This window comes from Vanessa atalanta, chromosome 2, assembly GCF_905147765.1.
Source record: "Vanessa atalanta chromosome 2, ilVanAtal1.2, whole genome shotgun sequence".
NCBI lineage: Eukaryota > Metazoa > Arthropoda > Insecta > Lepidoptera > Nymphalidae > Vanessa > Vanessa atalanta.
The window spans coordinates 8,537,889-8,562,092 of record NC_061872.1 but is presented as its reverse complement, the minus strand read 5'-3'; the positions used below and the strand labels follow the sequence as shown (position 1 = coordinate 8,562,092).

Here is a 24,204-nt window from a genome sequence, read left to right as displayed (position 1 = left end):
TGGGTACTAAAGCAGATACTTGCTCTCATGATAACTATTTAATAAAGAAATATTAAATATTATTTATATTGAGTAATATTATTTTCAATTAGAGCAAAATATATTCCTCACTGATTCATGAATGAATGAATGAATCACTTGATTTAATGAATCGTAAACATTACGAAACAGGTTTGCTAGGACCCCTCGTGTTACGCTTACTTATTATTTTCAGATAATAACTAGGATATTTTAGTTATGTATGTTTGTTGATTGAAACTCGGGCACTGAGACACAAATAATATGAATTAATCATATTATTTGTGTTTATGAATCTCGTGCTGGCGATGAAAGAAATCATCGCGAGGGAATTTGTATGTCGTATTAAATTCTGACATGTGTTGTCTACCATACCACATTTGAATGGTGGACAATTATGACTGTATAAACCGAAAGCCTTCTTAACAAAAGTCTCCTTAGGGACCTTAAAACATCATACACTTGTAAACTGTTTCTTATATAAGATATAATATTACTTAACATAAAAAAGTTCACTATTTATTAGATAACTAAACAGTGTTCAAATTTACATTTAATTTAAAGACCTTAAAGCAAACATTTTCTGCTAAAGTCGTTTGTTATTAAAATAAATGGTTTCGGTAATATAATCACATTTTAATGTAAATACTTTTATAATAATTTAGTTTTTATATTTATTAAGAGAAAAATAACAAAATATTAAACAAATCTTAAGAAAATTAGATTATGAGAGATACTGATGTCCGTCATTTTCAAAATTGGTCAGATTCAATAGAATTAAATATTATTATAATATTAAATAATTATTAAAATTCAACATTTTAATATACAGTATTATTAAAATTCAACATTTTAATATACAGTATTATTAAAATTCAACATTTTAACTTTATAAATAGGTAACAAAATTGGACGGGACTAACAAACAAATTAACAATTTTCAGAACGAGATTCATATAGAAATATAATCTCACTTTTTTCAATTAAAAACAATGGCATTGGTTCTGAATAAAAAAATAAAACTATCATATCTTTAATACCTAGAAACAGTTACGATTTTTTCCCTCGTTCTCTGCAAATAGAATTTTATATGTATATTTAGCTGACGCAATTATTTCACGCCGCAGGCGATGTGATTCCGAATTCCCTGTAAGTATTTTATTTCAATAAATGTCCCTCTTTTAAAATAATTTCTGAAATAGTAGGAGGAATTTAAAAACACTTGATTTATAAACGTTTTATAGCTTTTTTTCTGTTTTCACAATATTCAATTTAGTTTCATAAAAAAAGTAACTCATTTTATTTTAAAAAACCTTTCTCACTCAATATTTTATTCGTTAATATAAAGAAGTAACGAAGTCATTTTGTATGTTAGTTCGTTCCGAATTTACTCAAAAACAGCTTAGTCAATTACTTCGAAATATATATTACAAGTATATAAGGTAGTATATAGTAAATGGTTATATCTTATTTATTAATTAAATTGTCATTTATAAGTAATGTTATTCAATGTAATCTTTGAAGTATTTATGTTAAAAATTTCGAGTGAAAATCGGACAAAAATCAACAGTGTGACCGCTGATTACGTGAAGACAGACAATATTATATGTACATACATAAAAACTATAAATATACATAACTACATTAACAAATACGTCAAGACGAAGCGATGATACTTTAAATATTGATAGAGAAAAATATTAAATACGTGATGTATGTACATACATACATGGCATAATATGTTATATATGCACATATAAGTTTTATAGATAAATCAATAACCACTTGCATAGTAAAAAAATATAAAAAAGTTTAGTTTTATTAGCTCGTTTGGGACAACGTTTTTATTTTTACCATAAATGACGTATTCACTTGAATTAAATACTATCAACAGATATCGCTCTTCGTACTTTCTAATCACGTATTATAAAATATTATATACTATGAAAGTACGGTAGCATATATCATGTACCGAGTACGGAGAGATCGCTTGACGCGAATCCGATTGTGGTATATATTATTACGAGAACATCGAACATTGACGTACAATTTATTAATACTTATTGTAAGTAGAAAGAAATTCAACCTTCAATATCGCATATATGTAAACAAAAAGTCGAATATCCAAAGGTCCAAATCAAACATGGAATTCAGTGTAAATAAAAAAAAAAAAATCTTGAAGTGAAACCTCCTTTGAACATGATTAAAATCAGTTTAAGTATTATAATTGGACAATATATTAAATTTCAATTAGATTTAACGACGAGAGTATTAATTAACAATTGTGTACTTCGGCTATGGATTATAAAGTTTCTTGTAATCCTTTCGTAACTCTTATATTTATGAGATGAAAATATTTCTTGTTGACCTAGATGTCATTGGAATTCGCTAGTGTCCTCGTTATGAGTTCGGACGGTAAAAAACACGGGAACTTAAAAAAACGCTACTTGCTTTTATCATTTTGGGCATTATTATTTATTATCAAGCTGGGTAACTTATCAAAAAAAATCTAAATACTCTGTATTGTACACCAGTAAACATAAAGTTGAATCACATTTACGAAAGATGCACAAGAGGCGGCCTTATCGCTGAACAGCGATCTCTTCCAGGCAACCTTAGGGTAGAGGAAAGAAACAGATATAGAAATATGTAGGGGTGGGTGGGTAACAAGGCAGATATAAACATAATATATGATACATTACAGTGAAATAATAATATATTTAAAATAAAAAAATGTACTGTACCTGGGAGCTAACAAGCATACATATATGTATGTGTCTCATAATATATAAATTATATATAAAATTAAACTAAAATTCTCTCAAACAAAATACAATATTAAAGTGCAAGATAGTATTGTTTCAAGATATTTTCAAATGAAGCAAGTGATTGTGCACGTCTTACTTCAACAAGAAGACTTACATTAAGTATAATGTAAGATAACTTAGGCTCACAATGTTGTGGATGCTGGGTAAGCACCTTATAATTAGGTATTTGTTGTGTTCCTATACAAAGCGTTAAACCTATTTTAGGACCCATGATCATATGTCTGATAGCAAATATCTATGGACAAAAGTTAGCATTATGTTTAACGAAATTACTCATTATACTAGACTACAGACATCTTCAATAAACTGCTAATAACCTTGATTATACTACGTAGATACACGTCAGATTGATGATCAAAGCACTTATATATAAGCTATATAAGCCGTAGAGCCTTGAAATTTGGAAACCTTCGTTTTCTAATCTAAAGGCGCAGTAAAAACGATTTTGCGAAATGTTTATTTAAATAAGGGTCGCGGTACCTCTTCAATTCATTTCATCTAATCGACTCATTTAAGTTAAAATATTTTTAGCACGTTTCGTCAAATAAATACGGCAATATGCTCTTTTAGCATAAAACAAAAGTGTTTAATTGATAACGAACCATCATTTATTTTATAACTTTCCGGTTATCACTAATTTTAATATAAGATCGAGTAATTATTTTTGCGTAGATGACGTCAGTGGTTGAAATTATTGTGTGACATTTATATTGAGTTGAGTTTGTACGGTTAAGAGTCAATAAAGGATCTTATTTGTGTGCTAATGTTAATGTTTGCTGTAAAGGTTAATATGTTAATTTGAAATATACCATAAGAACGAACAAGAATTGATTATGTTTTTATTGAAAATACTATGACTTGAATAGATATAATACGACAACTACTATGATATCGACATTTAGTAGCCTTATATAAAAAATAAATATGACTGACTAATGATCAATTCATAACCTAAGCATTAGCAGCCCGTAAATGTCCCACTGCTGGGATAAAGGCCTCCTCTCCCTTTGAGGAGAAGGTTTGGAGCATATTCCACCACGCTGCTCCAATGCGGGTTGGCTGAATACACATGTGGCAGAATTTCGTTGAAATTAGACACATGCAGGTTTCCTCACGATGTTTTCCTTCACCGCCGAGCACGAGATGAATTATAAACACAAATTAAGCACATGAAAATTCATAGTGCCTGCCTGGGTTTGAACCCGAGATCATCGGTTAAGATGCACGCGTTCTAACCACCGGGCCATCTCGGCTCTTATCATAACCTAAACCTTAATATAATTGTATATAAATTATATTGGTGTACTAATAGGTATATAAGATACTTAAAAAAAAAAAAGATTTGAATAGCTATCTATTTCTAGCAACATAATAACAGCAAACGCATTTGATGATATTTTGCTGACATTTATTGAATAGTTACGTTGTCTGTCCCCGAAACTAATCATTAAATCTTTACGAAATGCCATGTCGATAAACCTCTTTCGAACACAAAAGGAGATTTTTTTTTGTCTAATTTTCTTTATCTATATTATACTAATATTATAAATGTAAATGTAACTCTGTCTGTCGCTTTTTCATTGCCAAACCAATGAACCAAATTTGATGACATTTTGTGTGAAGCAATTTGAATTCCAAGGAAGAACATTTTTGCCGAACACATGACAACCAACTCTTGAGCGAAGCTACGGGCGACAGCTAGTATGTAATAAATTGTGACGGAGTAATGCCCGAACATACATAAAGAAAATATAAACATCCAAATTGAAAATCCCCTCTTTTTTCAAGTCGTTTAAAATCGTTGGAAAAGTTACTTCCTTTATTATACCCAGACAATTTTGTATGGTCATATACGTTTTTGGATAAGATATAACGCTATGCACTATTATGTACATCAATATTAAAGTATAGTCAGATTAAATATACCTTAAATATACCCTTAAACATTTATTTTATTCTATTTTTTTGTATTTGTTATTATAACGGCCACAGAAATACAAACTGTGAAAATTTCCACTGTCGAATTATCACGGCTCATGAGAACAGCCTGGTGACAGACGGATGGACAGCGAAGTCTTAGTAATAGGGTTCTGTTTTTTACCCTTTGGATAGGGAACCCTAAAAATGACGGTGACATTAGTAATCACACAAATATTTGTTATAACACGACAGAAGAAATATGGACTCAAGGTAAATATTGGGAGTATCTGTGTTAAATACCCCAAATTTATACTTAAATGTCTTTCATCATTCATTAACAGTTCAAGGGTTTTAATATTTCATACATATAAATTCAGATGCTATTCTTCAAAACTCTCGCTCGGATGCTATAGGTACTCAATTTAACCGTGTAAACCACGATGATCGAATCAATTCATTAGACATAGCGATTGTACCAATTTAGATGTGGTGTATACCTGGATTGTTACGTATGCAAATTTAATACAGTGCTACAATCAGATTACTATATACATATATATTATATATAACAATTACTTACATATATCCGTGTACATAAAAGCCAAGTTTATAAGCATTTTAATGATGACACAATATTTTTTCGGTTATGTTAACGTTTTTTAAAACAAGCTTAAAAAATATTCTAATATTTGCTATTATAGACTTTATTGTCACAATTACTAAAAGTATGTACATAATTCAAGCTCCATCAGACTCCGGTAATTGGTTTAAAATTACATAAGTAATATTATGAATACGAATTGAAGTTTGTTTATTTGTGGGTTCATAAGCTAATCATGAAATTAAATCATGTTGTCACGGTTACACGAAACACACGCAGATAAAGAAACGGGCGGAAACAAGGTGTATCGTAAAAATTGGAAAAAATGAAACATGGAAGCAAACATTAAAGTTAACATATATGATTGTATTAGAGTTTTATATTTAGTCTGTAACGAAGCGTAAAGATTCGTGAAGCGTATTTGTAAAGATTACAAGCATTCAAAAGAAAAAATGAACACGTGTATTAAACATATGTGAAAATAAGTTAAAGATATACCACTATTACTGTTTAATTCAAAATTATAGAGATTTTTTTAGGAAGGGGTAAGTTTGCCTGCTGACGATGAGATGTCACCTCCGACCATAGAGAGTAGCAGTGGATGTTATACGTCTGGGATAAAATGGGATCGAAGATGTTAAGGAACTCCTATCTCTGTTTACTTTGATTCATTCATCCTTTAAATTGAAACACTATAAAGATTGTTTTACACCATTTGCTTGACCGTAGAATAAACTATAAGCATCCCTACACAAAGATTTATGATCAGTAAAATAATTTTCATCATTAGCTCCATCCAGCAGGCTGCTCAGAATTTCACTTCACATATTAAATTGTCACATGTTTTATTAAAGATCATGAGAATAAATAAAAAAGAATAAGATTTTTAAGTTTACATCCTAGAACTATTACTACCGGTTAATATAAACTTCAGTTTTTATAATCTCAGTTTTAAACTTCGTATACGTAATTTCGATGATAAGCCGTGAACTTTTTTAATAAAGTTACTCTATGAACTCTGTGCATAAAATTATACATGAGTACGTATTATATTTTATATGCTTTTTTTTTGCGATTTATTATCTAAATTACGATCTGAACATACCGAAGATGTTGTTCAAATAAAATGTATTTAAAAGCTCAAAATCATACTTTTTAAATAAATTGGAAATTTACTCGTTATTTCAGCTTGATTTTTAGCGGATAAACTAGACTGAAAAATATCTTAGGTTTACAAAAGCTTACATCTTACATCTCTGTATATTACATAAATATCAATATGAAGACTTATTATTTACTAAGAAAATATTTATTCGTTTATTTTATTTGTGTATTGGTTTGTCCTCTTTTATTAAATCAATTCCGACTTCCAATGAGTGGCCAAGATCAAAGTGGGTTAACACAATTTTCTCATTCCTCTATCTTTTGTTTTGTTTTAACGCAAACGATAACATACAATTGGTAAAGGCTTTGAAAATATCAATGAATAGTTGGTTTAATGAACTAAAAATGTTAACAGTTGCTACTTGCTTCTAACAATTAAACAATTCAATAGTGTAATAATGAAAGTGATACTAATGTATTATATAAAACTTGTATCCTGCTCGAAGGACCAATATATGAAACCCATTTTTTTTTAAAGTAAAATGTTATTGAGTTTGCATTCGGACTTAAAACGCTGTACTCTTTTATTTTTTATTATTCTTGTCTATTAATATTTGACTATGTAAAGATGAAGAGATAAAAAATATAAATAAAGCTTGTTTACAAAAATACACTATTTAATTGTGTTATGATGACGCTGAAAAGAATCTCTAAGCTTGTACATGATGAAAATTCGCAAATGATGTTGCTGCTTATACGTTACATAGTGCCTAAATGAATTCTGCCTAAACCTCTCACAAAAGACCGAGGAAAATTTTTCGAATCGATCACAATCGGGCGATTATTTCTCAAAAGTAGATTTTACATATAAACAACAATTTACTGTTTTATCGAACGCAGTATAAAAGACATGATGTAAAAATTACGATCAGTTTCACTACCTTCAAGTCTATCTCTGGCACAGCAAGTTTCTTTGACAATTAAATATGTATTGGATACTAAGTGAAATAAAACATCAAACAAGTGGCTTTTGTTCGTTTCATTAATGAGAAAAAGAGCTTTGTGAGAATCACACGATCACATTGTCACTTTTAAATCATTGTTTATAACAATTGACTTTTCAACATATCCGCTTACTCACATATTTATGCAATTACAAATATCTATCAAATAATTCACAAAGGCGAAGCGTGGTCTTAAGTTGAAACTATCAAGACTCGAATTCGGGTTTTCTGCGAAGCTGTGATCTTTCCATCCTTCTTTAACGCACGGTAAACTGTATTTAAACGTTGGCTGTCTCTTTTCAACTTAGGGAGGCTTGCGCGGAAAGAGAATGTGGGTAACGAACGACCTTTTGCCGTTACGGGCAGCAGTGCGGAGCGTCCATTCACCAAGAGTGGTACACTCGGTCGTCGTTACACTACATCGTTTCGTACATCTGACAGCCTGAAAAAAATTACGTAAATATTACAACAGTCGTACATTGATTATGAAACGCTGGCAGCGGCGGTCGTTCTAGCGTCTATTACTTACACGAAGCCTTAAACTTAGTGCTCGGTGTCGTCCGCGTATTGTTTTAGTGCGACTTGTTTGACCCTGGTGATTTTTTTTTTATATAATTTCCTAACCCTGTTTCTTAGTGTCCGGCCGTCTGTGCTTGTGTTTTATTTTTCCGGATTGGATTATCACGGTTAATTAAAGGTAAGCTTATTTTGTATTTATTTAATAAAATATGTATAAATATTGTTCGTTGATAAAACCGGTAGTCTGTGCAAAAAAAGTAAAAAACAATTTCACAAGACTGAGACATAGTTCAAGACTCGTGACGGTTGTGTACTAAAATAATATGATGTTTATAAAGCTTACGTTATATTAAGGGTCGCGTTTCATAATAGTTGTATATAATCTAATAAAATCATTCTCTGTTTCTTTTAGTAGTGCTATTAGACCAATCAGTTATTGGTTGTTTTTTACTGAAAGCTGATTTATTAAAACAAATGCTGACCAAATATTAATAATATTGTACACCCTAATATATGTTCATAGGTAAATATTATGACTTTTTTTCAAACAAATTCGCATATTAATTCAAATCTTACATAGTTATAAATATTAATTGGAGGAACCCGTAACACTAAGATATATTATAATAAAGATAATTATAGAATACATTTAACTTGGGATAAAAAATATATATTGGTTGAAAACCGAGTATAGAAAATATGAAAGCTTTTCTATAGCTGGCTATAAATATGACGCCGGTTTTATTTTTAGTAATAAGACACTTAAGAGGCGCCGATACCTTCGCTCTGGACGTTAAGCAAAGGCAATTCTTGAAAATACGACGCTTCAAACCCTTAACGGACTTAATTACTTACAAGGAAAACGCACCTTTCTTTCCATTGGAATTTGGAAGTTGAGATCAAAAATAAAACAAATTGATGCTAAAACGTAAATTACAATAGAATAACTATCAGCAACAGTAAAATTATTTTAATGGTAATTATGAATACTTCCCTTATAGGCGCAGTATTTGTAAAATAATATGAAAAGGAAATAACCAGTTAACAACGAACGCAGGAATAAAAAGGGTTTGTCTATTTAATTATGAAAAAAAGTAAAATCATCAAAGTCAAAAATTGATATACATTTTTCAATAAAGGCGAATATTTTACGGAGCAAATAATATTAAATTGAAAATAAAATATATGTCAGTAGTAAGGAATAATAAAAGTTAGTCTATGATAATAACGAAACGACTTTTTTTATTTCAGTAAAACTTTAATGGATTTAATAAAATGTTATGACAAAAACTTTTTCGAAATCGATCGCTTTGACTTGAACTATTTTACGCCGAAACGTACTCTTATATATTTTTTAGGAAAATAATTTTATTTATAACGTAATTATAAAAGTCAACATTTACTTGTTACATTTTTTTAATAATATTCTTTCAAATTTCCATTTACATTATTTGGTTAATAAAAAATAACTTATATAAATATGAACAGATAAATTATAATTTTCATAAAATAATAAGTAATAATAAAGGAAACCACATACAAATAATCGTTTATTTTCTTTAACTAATAAGAAAGTTTAAAGTTAAGATACAATAACCTCAGTAAGTTACGTAACGTATATTTTTTTGTATTTTAAACCACATCGTAAATCTTTCGTAACGACCCAGTATCGTGAGTACAAGTACTAGCGGTTGAACTCGTTTTGATATAACAATAATTACTTCATTTAATAATTCCAATTAAAGTTAATAAATGTAAAAAACGATCAACTGACTGTTTTTGTAAACAAACTGGCTTCAATTGTGTTAATATTTATTATTTGGTAGATCAATATTTACTTTGGAAGATCGGGCTTTAAATTCAACGTTTAAAATAACTTTAAGTTAGTTGTTATTTTAGAATATGTAGCACCAATCGTAAGATATTATTTGGAAACTATTATTCCTAAAATTTACTCAATTTTATCAATTTAAAGGAATGACAAGTTACTTATTTTGAAAATATTTTTTATATGTAAATGTAATGTAAATGTAAAAATTTTATTAACAATAACAAATTATGAAATTCATAAATGGTTATAAATAATAAATGGATGGAAAATAAAAAATTGAATATTCCAAATAAAACCAAATTGAATAAAAACGAGACAGAATCAGAAATGAAATAATTTCAGTTCAAAAGCAACAAATAAAGACATGTGATAGTGCTATAATAAAACACGTCCACAAGTTAGATCCGGCTTGGCCGTGGCAATTTGCATTTCGTAGTCGCAATGGAATTCTTTGCGACATCTAGTGCGCCGTCGAGAATTATAAGATACAGCTGAGTAAGGCTACGGGAATGAAAATTATCTTTAGATTCAACGTACAATGCTTTGAGAAATTTAGAAGATTTACACTTAATCATTATAATATTTATTTATACTTTATCTCAAAACAAAATAGAATTGCAAAAGAGGCGAAGTGACAACCAACCTCAATACAAATACAGACGTACACTCCTAATAAACATAGTCGATGTGTCGGATAGTTAATATTTCTTACAATATCAATCAATGTCTTAAGGCTTTGGTAACCACTGAACATGAAAACACAATACAATTGTACAAGCGGTACAATTGCCAATCTGTTCCTTTTTAAAATTAAAAATAGAGTCTCAAAAATTTTGTTTCCTTGAAACAGTGTTCAAGTTATTGAACCCTAAAAGTACTTTTTTTTTTACATAAATATGCTCTTAGAGATTCTGATATAAAAGCGAAAAATTATATGTAATTAATATGACATAAAACAATTCGAAGGCTCAGATAGACATTTTAAAATTAACAATTGTACTGATCACGTTTGTTGCGGTGGAACGAATGCTTTATTCATTTCCAGTACATACATTTTCAATTATAGCTGGGAAATGTGTGACTGCACATTATGAACTAATGGTTAATAATATTATAACGAAATGAGGTGTAAGGTGTTCGTAAAATGATTATTATTAAATGTTTCGGTTTTGCTTACAAGTCGACGAGGTTATTTTATTGCGCCGGCTCCTTGATGTTAGGAATGGAAGCCTTCTCAAAATCTGTAGACCATTTCTCAATAAATGATATAAGTGAAATTTGAACATTTATTAATAATAGTAATAATTGTATTAATCTACTTTGATAAGCAGCCTATTAATATTTAACAGTCAATGTTAAGAGCAAATTCAGTCTCCAGTCTAACTCTATGATTCGTAAATAAGATAAAATAAACACTTACTAAGATGTTTTTGTGTGTATGAGTCAGAGGTCTCTTTCGAGGTCGCGACGGTATCCGCCTTCATCCATGCGGTTTTCGATTCTTACGCAAGCCTCTCAGTACATTAACAACCTGTCTCGAACGTGAAGTTAATATTAATGCACGTGAAATTTCAAACTCCGCGCCAACATCTTAAGATGGGTAATGTTCACAGAGAGTTTTAGGAAAAACGGCTTCACTTGAACTTTTTATACGTCTAATGAAATTTAACCTTCTGTGTTTGACATAAAAGTATTCTTTTGATAATTTGAGTGTGTTGTTTCTTATTAATACCTGAAGAATTTGTTTTTTTTTTTGAGATAGCCAATCAGAGCTCAACATTAGAAAAATCTTTTTACGTTCATTTATTCAGAAATGTTGTAAACTCTATTACATGACTCTGTGATCTTCGGTATTAGACCAGTAACGTTTAATATGAAACTAGCGGAGCAGATACTTACACTGAATAGTATCCATAATATATATATATATCTGTTTTGTATATCTTTATATTCAACATAACGATACTTTACTTAGAAGTACACATATATTTTGAAATACATAGAATATTGATATGTTATGATATCCAGATAGGTATTCCCAAAGGTAACTAGTATTTGTATGATATAGTAATTCTTGCGCTATTTGCGGTCAACAAAGGTACACTCTGTGTCTCTGCACTACTATATGTGTTGCTAATGGCTTTATGTGTTTATTCACTATTAACTTTATAACTATAGACAGCCTTTGAAAACTTTAAAATTACGATTTAAAAACCCAATAAGTAATTAGTACCCACAGCCGGGAATAGAACTCAGGATCTCTTTATCTAGTATAATAAGTTAGCTAAAAGACCAATGAGGCAGCTACGTGAAAACTCGAGTTCATAAGATTACTTTTTACTTGCCTCTTGAGGTGCATTAATAGATTAACTATCTGTAGAAGTTATCTCAAAGTTTATATTAAGTTTTACTCGGCTTTTAGAGTTTTCTAGCGTTAAGAAACTGAAAACATTGACATGATTTTTGTAATAGTAAAGTGTTATAGCAACTGTTAAAAATTATAGCACGTATTTTTACAGAGTTATGAACAATCTCTATTATAATTCTGGGCCTAGCTCTGAATGCGAAACACGATTCTATACGTTGAGTCGCGAGTTCAAAGTCAAGTCATCATTATTGCTTTATTTGTTTTTATAATATCTTTTCTTCTATGCTGTGAAGAACATCGTGTGAAATTTATTTTCTAAATACCTTTCTTTATAGAAGACATTTTAATACTTTGTAAATATACGACTCTCAGTTTAAAAGTTGTAATAATATTGTATAAATATTATCAATTATATTTTTTATATTAAATTATAAATTAACAATCATCGAAGAGAATTGTATAAATTGTTTTTCAACATTGCATACAAGAATGCTAGAGCGTCTAGAGGTTTTAAGGGCGTTTAATGCTTCGAGGTCAAAGACTTGTTACGTGTGTTCGCTGGTCTTAAGTATCAGGTATTGTGGTAGCATTAACCACAGAAATACCATCGCCTTGGAGAAAACATTATCTGCAAACACATGTTGAATGTTAAAATAAACAGGACACGAATACGTATTACAATGATATTAATAAATATTGTAAATAATTTAGTTAATCGTTGCCATTATTTGGAGCGAAGAAACAAAAACCGATAAGCCACACATATACATAAATAGTAAAAAAAATAAATTAAGTCTGGACATTATTTGCACTGGTAACATTATTCCGTAACCAAAATATCGTATTCAGCTGTCAAAATGAAAAATAAATGCGTTGGTTTTAATAGGAACAAATGTAATATAAGTTTCTGAAAAAACGCAGTTGAATATATCGGTGTTCATAGATTATTAATAGTATGAGGTTTTTTCTTTATTATTCTAAGTGATTGCTGAATCACGCCGAGGAGTCATAAGATAACATCCCTCACTGTATCGACTTCTATAAACGCAAACACAACTTGTAGTTGATGGATTGCGTGTTATACTAAGCTAAAACATGTCGGATGAAAGATCGTGATGAATTACGCATTCTCGTATAAACGATCTTACTAAGCGTATCTCCGATTTCACCTCGAACGCATCTCGCTTCGAAAGTCACGAATCGGGAACCATCGGAACCAATTAGACGGCAAATGGGTCTACCACAATAGAATAATATAGAGTATAATACATCATATTTCTGCTCACGTATTAGGTTACCGTTCTTTGTTACGTGAGCCACTTTCAGTGAGTGAATAGGACCGAAGTACTCAGATGTGCGTGGAATATGATTAATTATTTCTTACTCATATATAAGGTCGCTTGATTTGTAACCTTGCTTGATAGCGTGTTTCTCAACGGTCTCTTATAAGGTGGAAGGAACTTTCTAGATCGTGTTCGGTTATTGGTCACTACTGCTAATTGTTAACGCATTGTTGCAACACGACGAACATAATTGATTTAGATTTAATACAATTTTCTTCACTTCGCTTCTAGATTATACTTATACATATAGCTCATATATAACTAACTATATGTAACATAAACCACTTAACTTGATTCTCACATTTTGAAAAGTAATTTTCTAAAATGTGAATCGTTATTTTGTTTCAAACAAATATGATAATTCATTTTACGAGTATGTTTTGTTTTGTTTTGTTTAACCTTTTAAACATTGCGTGTATTTTGTAAAACGTGGTATCCTATGGGACAAAATAACAAATTGGACAAACATAACAGAGATCAAAATTCGAATCATTTAAACCCTCTGACCTTCTAAATTATTAATGTACAGATTCATAGTTACGAACTTAAAGTAAAACTTTGAAAAATTTAATAAAACGTAACGATAACAATCTCGAACGGTTTCATTTCGGGCATAATGGCTTTATTCGATCCGAAGTTTCCAAAACACATTCAAGTTTTGCCTACGATGCAGCGATGTTGGCTTGGTTTCAAGACTGCTTGCCAAGGTTCAAAGACACAGTAAGAGTTTTTTGTCCCGCCTATAATGCTATCATTCTTCTTGAGATAAGGCAATAAACGCCACTTGAACGCAAAGCTCATTTATTTAAGAAAACACTACATCCGATTCAGAATTCTTTTTAATTCCCCCGTCGTAGATTCTCCCGCATTTCATTATGTAATGACGTTGAATAGCGTTCTGCTCAATAAGTCTTTGTACTTTTAAATGCTCATTTAAATACCTTTCCTGAGGCTTTGTAGTCAATCACGTCGAATCTGATCGTCTGTCCAATAGTTTTTTTTAGTTTAACAAATTATGTAGATTTTCTTTACTAGGTAGGTTATTCAAATGTGGCTTGGGTGTGGTTTAAATCCGAGCTAGAAGTGAATATTCCATTTGCTATTTGCTTAATAAATAATAAGAAATATTTAGATCCGCGGCAATAACAGGAATTTTCCTAGAAACAACAATCATTCATATATTATAAATACCTATCATTTTTACAGAAAATCGGGTCAAACATAAGAAAATAGGAATAGGCTTTATCCCCAATAAACTATTTACTTTGATAATGGTAAAAAAGAAGACTCTATATGTAATACTTCTCCGCATAAAGGAGTAAATAAGTCGATTGCCGTGGCTCTTGACGTCATAAATATATAAAATTAATGACGCTATTCGCCCGGCGCCTTGGTATACACATGAAGTAATTGCTTACTCTTAAATTTACATCAAAATACATTGTTCGATGTCTAAGGCCATTAATTCAAAAATAATTACATTAAATTATTAATACATTGAGAGTGATGTGACTTTTTGGTTAGAATAGAGAAAACTTTTACGAAAATTGCAGATTCTTTAATGAATTAACCCGGGGGTAAATGAAAACATTTTCAAAGAACTATGTAAACCGACTCACATTTGAGCATCGTGGTGGAGTGCGCTCTAAGCATAAGGAACCTTAACCCCAAGCCGCTACTTTAAGTTTATTGCTATTTTATAAGAGAAACGGACAAAGTAGCAGTATAAATATATCAGTATCCATTAAAATGCTCTATACATTTTTTTACGACGATTAAAAAAATATTCCGAATGCTGCTTATGCGCTCTTTGAGTTTCTCTCATCGCTTATCTTTTATTAATGAATATTTCTTTGTATTTTTTATCGTTTCACTTGCATCTGCTTCATAAAAATGCACGTTTCAGAATACGTTAATAGAAAACAATTTTACAGCTTAAAAAGCGTTTATAAAACAAAAGATGTCAGCGAATTTTCACGCAGTTTGTTCGTAAGCGTTTTTCCCCTCCTAGTGGCTCAATTCTTTTTGTTTTGTTCTTGACACACCCCATACATGATCTGGGGTAATGTTGAAATGAAATTTGCGTAAACTCATCTTCACGACTGTATTTTATTTCGATGTTTTCGTACAATACCTATATAATATATTCGTATTAAGTCTTTCATATGAATGTATATTTGATTTAAAAAACGCTTCGATGTTTTGATTTCTATGCTCTTAACTAGATATACATATAAATAAAAGCGATAAATATTCAAATGTCGTCGTACAAAAATGTCTATCAGAATATTAATCAGCCAATCGAATATCCCCGTTTATTTTTGAAAACCCATGACTCATTACCCTGTTAGGTACATACATCGAATTATGTTATTGTGACTTTTAAATTACTTAAAGAAGATCGTACGAATAGTTCTACTGAATTATAATTTACACTTCTATGTATATTATATCTATATACGTTAAAACATAAGAAATCGAGGCTAATAACTTTCTTTTCTAATACACCGACTAGCAGTGTCACGCCATCTTCATGTTTCAGAGCGTAAAACGTTTGTTTAAACGCAAACCTTTATAAGCATTTTATATCAACATAACAGAAATCAACGTAATGGGTTTTCCGGAGCAACGAAAAGGTCAGCTGTAAATATTAAACTATATCCCAGGGGGCCAACTCGGGGTCACTTCTCCTTGGTTCAACGCCGCGTAGCCTATAAAATCAGTCAGTCTTCACGGTATTTTAAGCATTCGCCTCGTGAATAAGTGCACGTCCGACGTTTTATATTGCGTAATTAAATATTTTAAAGAGACTAGATGGTTCAGTGGGTGAGAGCGTGGAAATTTTAACTGATCGCGAGTTCATACCTATGCAATGACATTTCACGGGCTTAATTTTGTTTCCTTATCATGCTCGACAGTGAAGGAAATATGTCGGATGAAATCTTGCAACATATGTGACGTTCTGCATATATCAATGTGTTGTATTTCAACTAACAGAATATCTCTTAAACAATAAAGTAGATGTTTGCCCAGCAGTAAGATATATGGCAGTTACATTACCTAAATCAAAAATTTTTGTTGGTAATATATTTACTATTGGGTCAATTGCTGGTATAAAGATGATATACTTTTTTATGGAAGTACGTGTATATAAATAAAAATATAATCAAATAACATAATATTTAATACGACATCTATCCGGATTTATACGAAGTATTTCATTACTTTTAAATGGTTTAAACTTTTGCAAAATATAGCAGAAATTGCTTTAAAACAATTACAAATATTAATTTTATACGACTTCTGATATTGTTTTAAAATCATAGATGTTAAAAAATGAAGTTTAGCGATGTTTATGTGAAAGTAAAGGTTATGTTAGACAGATTTCTTATTCAAATATCAATGACAAACAAATGCTTTCTAACTTGTGTGTTCAGAAACTTTCTCCGAGTAATTTTTAATATCACCGTAATCACATTCGTATATATTAACAATTCAAATGTATTCAGTTAGGGGCTGTGTTTGATCTCCTTTATTGATTTTAAATGAAAAATTTACGTCAGATTTTCAACAGACTATCATAACTTTTGTAAGCAGTGTCGTGCATTTATTATATATTAATATAATAAATATTATTTCGTATTAAGAAATAAAGTCTATTTATTACGATATATATATGTGTGCGAGTGTGTGTGTGTGTCATTAATGAAATGAGAAAAAGTTGAAAGGCTGAACCCGTATCAAAGAAAAACAGATACGTTATATTAATTAACTTCTAAGCATGGGCGTGAGAGTGATTGATCTCAGAAAAACCATGATAGTCTGTTTTATAAGGAATTGGACAAATATATAAACTAATGAAACGGCAGCCTTTGTACAATCTTTATTACAAAAACTAACATTTTCTGTCAGCTTCCAATGTTCAATGGCCGCATTGCGATGTAAAAAATGCAGGTTCGTTTTTGACTAAGCCAAGCTTTAATGGTTTTCGCTTAATTAATGTAATTTACTTATAATAATAATAAGCAAGAAAATTAAAAATAACAATTTATAAGTCCGTTTTTAGCTCAACATTTACGTCCACTTCTAAATAGTTATTGTAACATATTTTGTATACTGTACATTTTTTAATGTTAAAGATATATTGGTTTACTAATACGAGTACATAAAATGCGTAAATGATTGTCTTTTTTTCGTACAACATTTTTTTAAAATAAAAACTATTACATTTCCAAATAATAATGGAAGTTACAAAACAATGCAATTTCACGGAACGCGTGAAGTTTTTTCAAAATGGCGGTTAATGGGTGGGCGGCGGGACGCCTGGAATGTGACCGCTCGACCGCGCTGGAATGTCGCAGAACCATTCTGTGGACTAATGCAGCTTCTGTTATCCTTCCATTCAGAAAATAAGAGTATTGATTTATACTATACGTCAAAGCGAAATAAAAAAATGCAATTTAACGTGCGCCTTTTACAAAATAGCGGCTAGTAGCAGGGTGATGGCATGGCTGGAATGTTGCCGCTCGACCACGTTGGAATTTCCCAAAGCCATAGTGCGTACGAAAGCGTACAACCTTTATTTCAGTAATATTGTACTTTTTGTCAATTAACAGATGATAAGCTCAGATATTAAAACATATAGTAGCAAATATAGCATATAATAAAAATTGGCATAATCATGATTTAGATAAATAAATTTGTCTCAGTAACATAAATATTGCAAATATGATTTACTTGAAAAAAAAAATACATAACTTAGGTATATAAATCAAATAACTATTAAATTTATTAGCCATATTGTAGGTTAAATTATACGTAACTACTACAAAACAATAGCGGGAAACGCGCTGAAATCAGTTCACTTCAAATTGCATCATTATGGCGATTTTTGTAACAATAAAATCAAGTAGATAATGTTATTATTACAAAATTGCTTAAACTCAGGTTTTTCTGAAAACTAATTCATTAAATTACCCGATATATAAAAAAAGGTCTTTGATAAATTCTGCCTACGATTCTCAAAAGATTAATGAAAAAAATAACAAAGCATTAATCGAAATTTTTCTATCAGTTTCCACAGAGTAGAGTTCTGCGTCACATACTATAATGGAAATTGCTTACTTTATACAGATAATTTTCTACTATACATAAACTTGTTGTATAATTTTCCTTATATTTCTGCAGCACATTATCTTCCAAATGATATTTTTCATTCCATCCCTTTTATAAAATAAAACATTAAAAAGAACATATGGCGACTTTCGATTTGTTACCCCGGATGTGGGGACTGTCTCCGGCTGGACGGAACGACTAATAAAATAAGTAATAAAGAGTGTATATTAATTCAAGGGATTTTATTTTTCCGGACACAAACGTTCCACCCTATATATTTGTTATGTGTTCTCTTTTAAAAATCATTATTGGGAAATGCGGGAGGGTGCCAGTGTCAAGGTTATGGCTCAGCCCGGAAAAATCGAAGATTTACGGCTGCGTTCTTGTATTAATATACAGATTATAACAGATATAATATTTTTATGTTAGGCAAGTTTAAATATCCATTTACGTTAAGCGTGTTTTATGTCAGGAACACGTTCGTCGGGACATAGAGTGATATTCACAAACGAAATTCCTGACAATAGCTTTGCATTCAAATTGTTGTGAATGCATATCAAGTTTACGATGGCGCTTCGAATTCAAGATGAGTACGAGATGTACAACGCTGAGTGTTCTTTAGAAATCATCTTTGTCAATTCTACCAAATAAGATTGCATCTTTTCTATAATAATATTCCATGAACGTTGAATTTGTTTTGCAAAAGAATTAAATTTAGGGATACAAGGAGGCTTTATATTAAGAAACTGCCTCGCAGTCTTAGTGGCTCCTCTATAATTCCGCTGATTTTGATGTCTGGGTTCAAAAACCGATTTCTGGAAAAAGTTTGTGGATTTTCCATACAGAATAGTAGCTGCTCGTAGTCTGGAAATTGGAAGTGTTTACACTCCAGTACGGAAGTCGGAAAGCACGTCAAATAAGCCACTCTTACCAATTATAAACGTAACTAGTTCATAATACTTTGTGTTATGTGCAGTTGGCCAGTATCATCCTTTAGACACACATTTATTTTTCTAGTTAGCTTTTTCAAATCTTGTGATAAGTGTTACTAAATTAAATGATACCGTACACTGTTGTATTGTTGAACGAAGTTTTGTTAAAAACCGTTGCAGTACCAAGTTTTATATTAAATCTATCTATTTCTAGTTATTAACACTCTACTTATATATTTCTAGTTATTAACACTCTACAAAAAAAAACAACAACAATTGTTTGCATTTGTAGATAGACATTTCGATTAAAATAGACAACAGATTCAATATGAATAACAACTTTTATTGTAGAATTCGTATGGTTGAGGTCAACAGCACATACCGAGGTATCATTCAATTTAGTTAACAATATATATTGTAGAATTTTTATATAAACGAAAAAATAACTTCATCGAATAAAAAATCAGTAACAGTTTTGGTATCTAACGTTACTATATTCAAGAAACGATTTGTCTTTCTTAACACATTCTGGGACAGTAAACGCCTATAGAGGTCACGAAAAAATACTTAGATTCTGAATCTGAAAATAACAATAGTATGCTAAAACTGCTCGTAGTCTGGAAATTGGAAGTGTTTACACTCCAGTACCAGGCGTAAATCAATAGCATCATAATAAAAAAAACGTGTCGTGATCTTCAAGGTCATATATATGTGACGCAAGGGATTAAAAGTTACAGGTAACCCAAAATCGATTAGTTCCTGATGTACATTGTACATCTCGCATGTATGACAAAAATCTAAGAAGTCTTATAGTCAGAGAACTAATATCTCCACAAAACACGGTATCCAAAAAGTTCTCGTACTTACACAATCTTTTTGGAGGAAAGTTATATAATACATCCTCATTGTACGTGACACGGCTCCCGTCCTCGCCGCGGAATATATTATTTTGTTCTTTTTACGTCAATCCCAGGAAAGGACAGCCGATATCGAAATACCTAAGCCATATCGATGTGAGACAAGTGTTTAAAAGGTCGCGTTGAATTCGTTTGTAGTTTGAGTTGTTAACCGTTAATATGAACAATTTTAAATATAGAAGGATTTTGATAATATAAAAAAATATGTATTCTATATTTACCATACATCATTTGATTGCTAAACAATCAATAAACAATCAAATTTTTGGTTAAGATTCGAGTTTTAACCACTGGACTGAAGGGAGTCTGTTAAGTAATAATATCTATACATTACAATTTTGATTTTAAGCTGCTGCGTTTATAAGTTTAATTTCCCTTTAGGTATATTAAATGTATAGATATTAAATACTATTTTGGTTGAATAGATTAAGCATGAGCTGCTTTTCACTGTTTGTGTGTCTTACATTTCCGATGCGTTAATACTCTTAAACAACCACTCACTCGGAGAAATCATAAAAGCATGAGGAAATTTGGCTACCGTGCGGATCTCTCGGATTTAAGCCTAAAGCCGGCTATTCATAACACTACATAATAGAACATACATAGTCAATGAAATGGATTTTCATCGCTCATCATAATTTTAAATAAAACAAATTACATTTAGATATAAAATACATTATATTCTAATATATGAATAACGATCGATGCCGTGGCACTTTCTAGTTAAATTTTTTAGTGTAACATTCCTATATATATTATTATTATTATATTATATCATCATCTACGTGATCGAATAGATACTCCTCATTTTTCTCATCAAATATATTAAAATTTATACTATATTCAATACCTCAGCAGCTTTGTTCGGCTCTTGATTTACTGTTTATAAGTGTATAAGTCTTTGCCTTCTATCACTTTTTTTAGAAAGTGCTCGTGTTGACTAAGAATACGCCTATTCAGTTCTGTTTCAATGTTACCTATGTTAAAGCATGATGATGATGTATTAAAGTATAATTTATTGAAGTATGCTCTTACAAGCACTTGATTTTTCATTTTAAATGTTTCTATGAAATATAAAACTACCTCTCGTGATGTAGATTCCACGGTGGAGAATCGACACGAAACTCAGTAAAGACTCTTTGTAGAAGCTCGCAACTGAATTTTAAATCAATTCTACTTAACCGAGCTGAAATATTTGCACGTTTCGGTGCAAAATTTCAGCGAGACAAAACAAACGAGTATACAAAATTTTATTCGTTTCAGTACAGGGAATAAATTAATAAATTAGTTTACTTATATTAATTTAATTTACAGCTAATGTTAAATAAGCTGATTGAATCTGAGAATACTAACTTCACGCTATTTAACTAAATAATCTTGTCGTATTTATAAATGTTTTTAAACATACCATTTAAAAATATCAATTGCCATTGTAAATTGATAGAAAAATTAATAAACATGATTAAAGGATATTTCTTGATCAAATTCGTTTAAATTCTAGTACTTCCCGTGCATATATATTTAACAACAAATTATATTGATATTTTAGAAACTTTACCGTTTTAACGCTCATTAATACAGGAAATAGGAGTTTTATTATTTTTCATTTGAAGGTCTTAGCCTAAGGCGGTATATAATATATTCCGTACGTAAAATAACATTGATTAAACGTATAAAATCACTATCAATCACAGAGGAAATTTAAACCTTATGTATTTGTGATAGCGTTTCTTATGCAATGTATTTAATTTAATCACGACTTGTATCGTCTTATGTTTCAAGTCCCAAGATATTTTATAAAGCTCGCATGACATTATGTATAGCGTATGGTTGTTTGCTGTCGTTAATATTAACATTTAATATGAATACTTACAATAATATGTGGAGATTATCAAACTTTGAAACCTTGTCAAAATTTGTAAAATAACTAATTTTATCATTCAAAGAATATAAGGATTTTAAAAAATTTATTTTATTAAACCATATACTATGCATATATATTATATTTATTTGATTATTTTGTCATCAGTACTGTAAAGGTAGCCAAAATTTCAGCTCAGATCGTTTGCTGGTTAAGTATATAGTGAAAAAAATTGAGAGAGAAATATAAAAAAAAATCGAATTATGTGTTCATTACTTTTGACCGAGTCTTATATTAATAAATAATTTTTCACTAAAGTAGATATTTGTGAAAGCGTAATTACGGCCTTTGCGATCATTTGACCTTAAAGACTCATGACTGATATTCATCTCGCTTAGTAACATTTATGTGACTCTACCTTCATAGATGATTCACCGTGAAGATCGCTCTCGGTTGCGTAGGTTTGTCTGAACCTTCGGTGAGCTTGACAGCTATCGAGTTTGTATTGTCTAGTATGGGCCGAGGCACGTATGTAAATTGATGAGTCCAATGCAGGCGAAATAAAACGTATAATTTTCATATGTCCTTACAAATAAACGAATCAGTTTAAGTAAAACTGATCATATAATAAACTAGGCTGTTAATGTTATAATTGTTAATACTTATTAATAAATTTATTTTAACCTGTTGTTTATTAATAACCTAACGTATAACAAGAAAAAAGTTCCGGATTTATTGAGTACATATATTTATATACACCCGGAATGATCGTACGGTTAATTGTATATCCTGTTTTCGTTGAATTTAATTTGTGTGATGTAATATATAATAAAAGTTATAATGATATATTATAGCATATCTTATCACAATGAACAGTATACCTTAATTTGAATAATACGAGTACAATGCCACATTCACGAGCTCATACATATAAATTAGTTCATCTTACACAGAGGTTCTATTTAAGGACAGATTTATTGAGAAAAATATACCAATCAAACAAAAAAAGCCATCTGGTTAGAGGACTCTGTAATAATCCTTCGTTTGCCCGGAAATTTCAAACAAAAGCGAGCTTTTAAATCGACATTTTGCAAGATTAAAGTAAATTTAAAATCACCGGTTTGTAATGGATAATATTCCAATGAAAAAAATCTACGAGCTCAGTGGGTAGTTCATCTTTGCCAGCATTTAATTTATATAATTTATATATGCTAATAATAATAGTTTTAATTATGTATCTTATTAAGTTATTTACATAAACAAAATACGGAACGGTGACAAGAATGCTAGCAGCAATTCCCCGTTGAATCATAAATCCGATCCAATGGGCAAAAATGAACCAGCCTTCCTGTCACCAGTGGAGGCAATAAAACGAGCTGTTAATTTGGTTAAATACTAACTTCACGCTGTTTTATCATCTAAAACACTCACTTATAAGTTGCTCTACTGGCAGACAGTAACTTGTATGTCTGTAGTCCGGTTTCCAGATGACTGATATGTGTGTGTGTGTGTGTCTTAGAACCCACGGCAGTGATTCATATGGCCCGAAACACCAATATCTATATTTATTACTTATTAGGCTCAAAAAATAATATAAAGTGGTAATTAGAATGAGTATAATCTATATACTAATAAGTTATTGGTCTCCTCATTTTTTAAAAATAACTTACCAAAAATACATAGAACTTATGAAGAAAGAAATTACAATTAAATTCAGAGAATCAGGTATAATTGAAACCTTAATGAAATCGTTTCATCAGTAATTTAATCTGTATAATCTACTAGAATTAATATCTGAAATAATCTTTTTTTTCGATTCTGCGAACTGCTTCGTTTGGCTTAT

The 24,204-nt window shown here is 30.4% G+C and overlaps 1 protein-coding gene across 1 annotated transcript in view; it reads left to right on the top strand.

Moving 5' to 3' along the window:
• Positions 1 to 7,855: 7,855 nt before the first annotated feature.
• LOC125069253 (mucin-4) overlaps positions 7,856 to 24,204 on the top strand; it is a 60,939-nt gene continuing 44,590 nt past the window's right edge. Inside the window, exon 1 of the mRNA XM_047678683.1 lies at positions 7,856 to 8,172. The gene's annotated coding sequence lies outside the window, so the exon portion shown is untranslated. The remainder of the gene's footprint in view (positions 8,173 to 24,204) is intronic.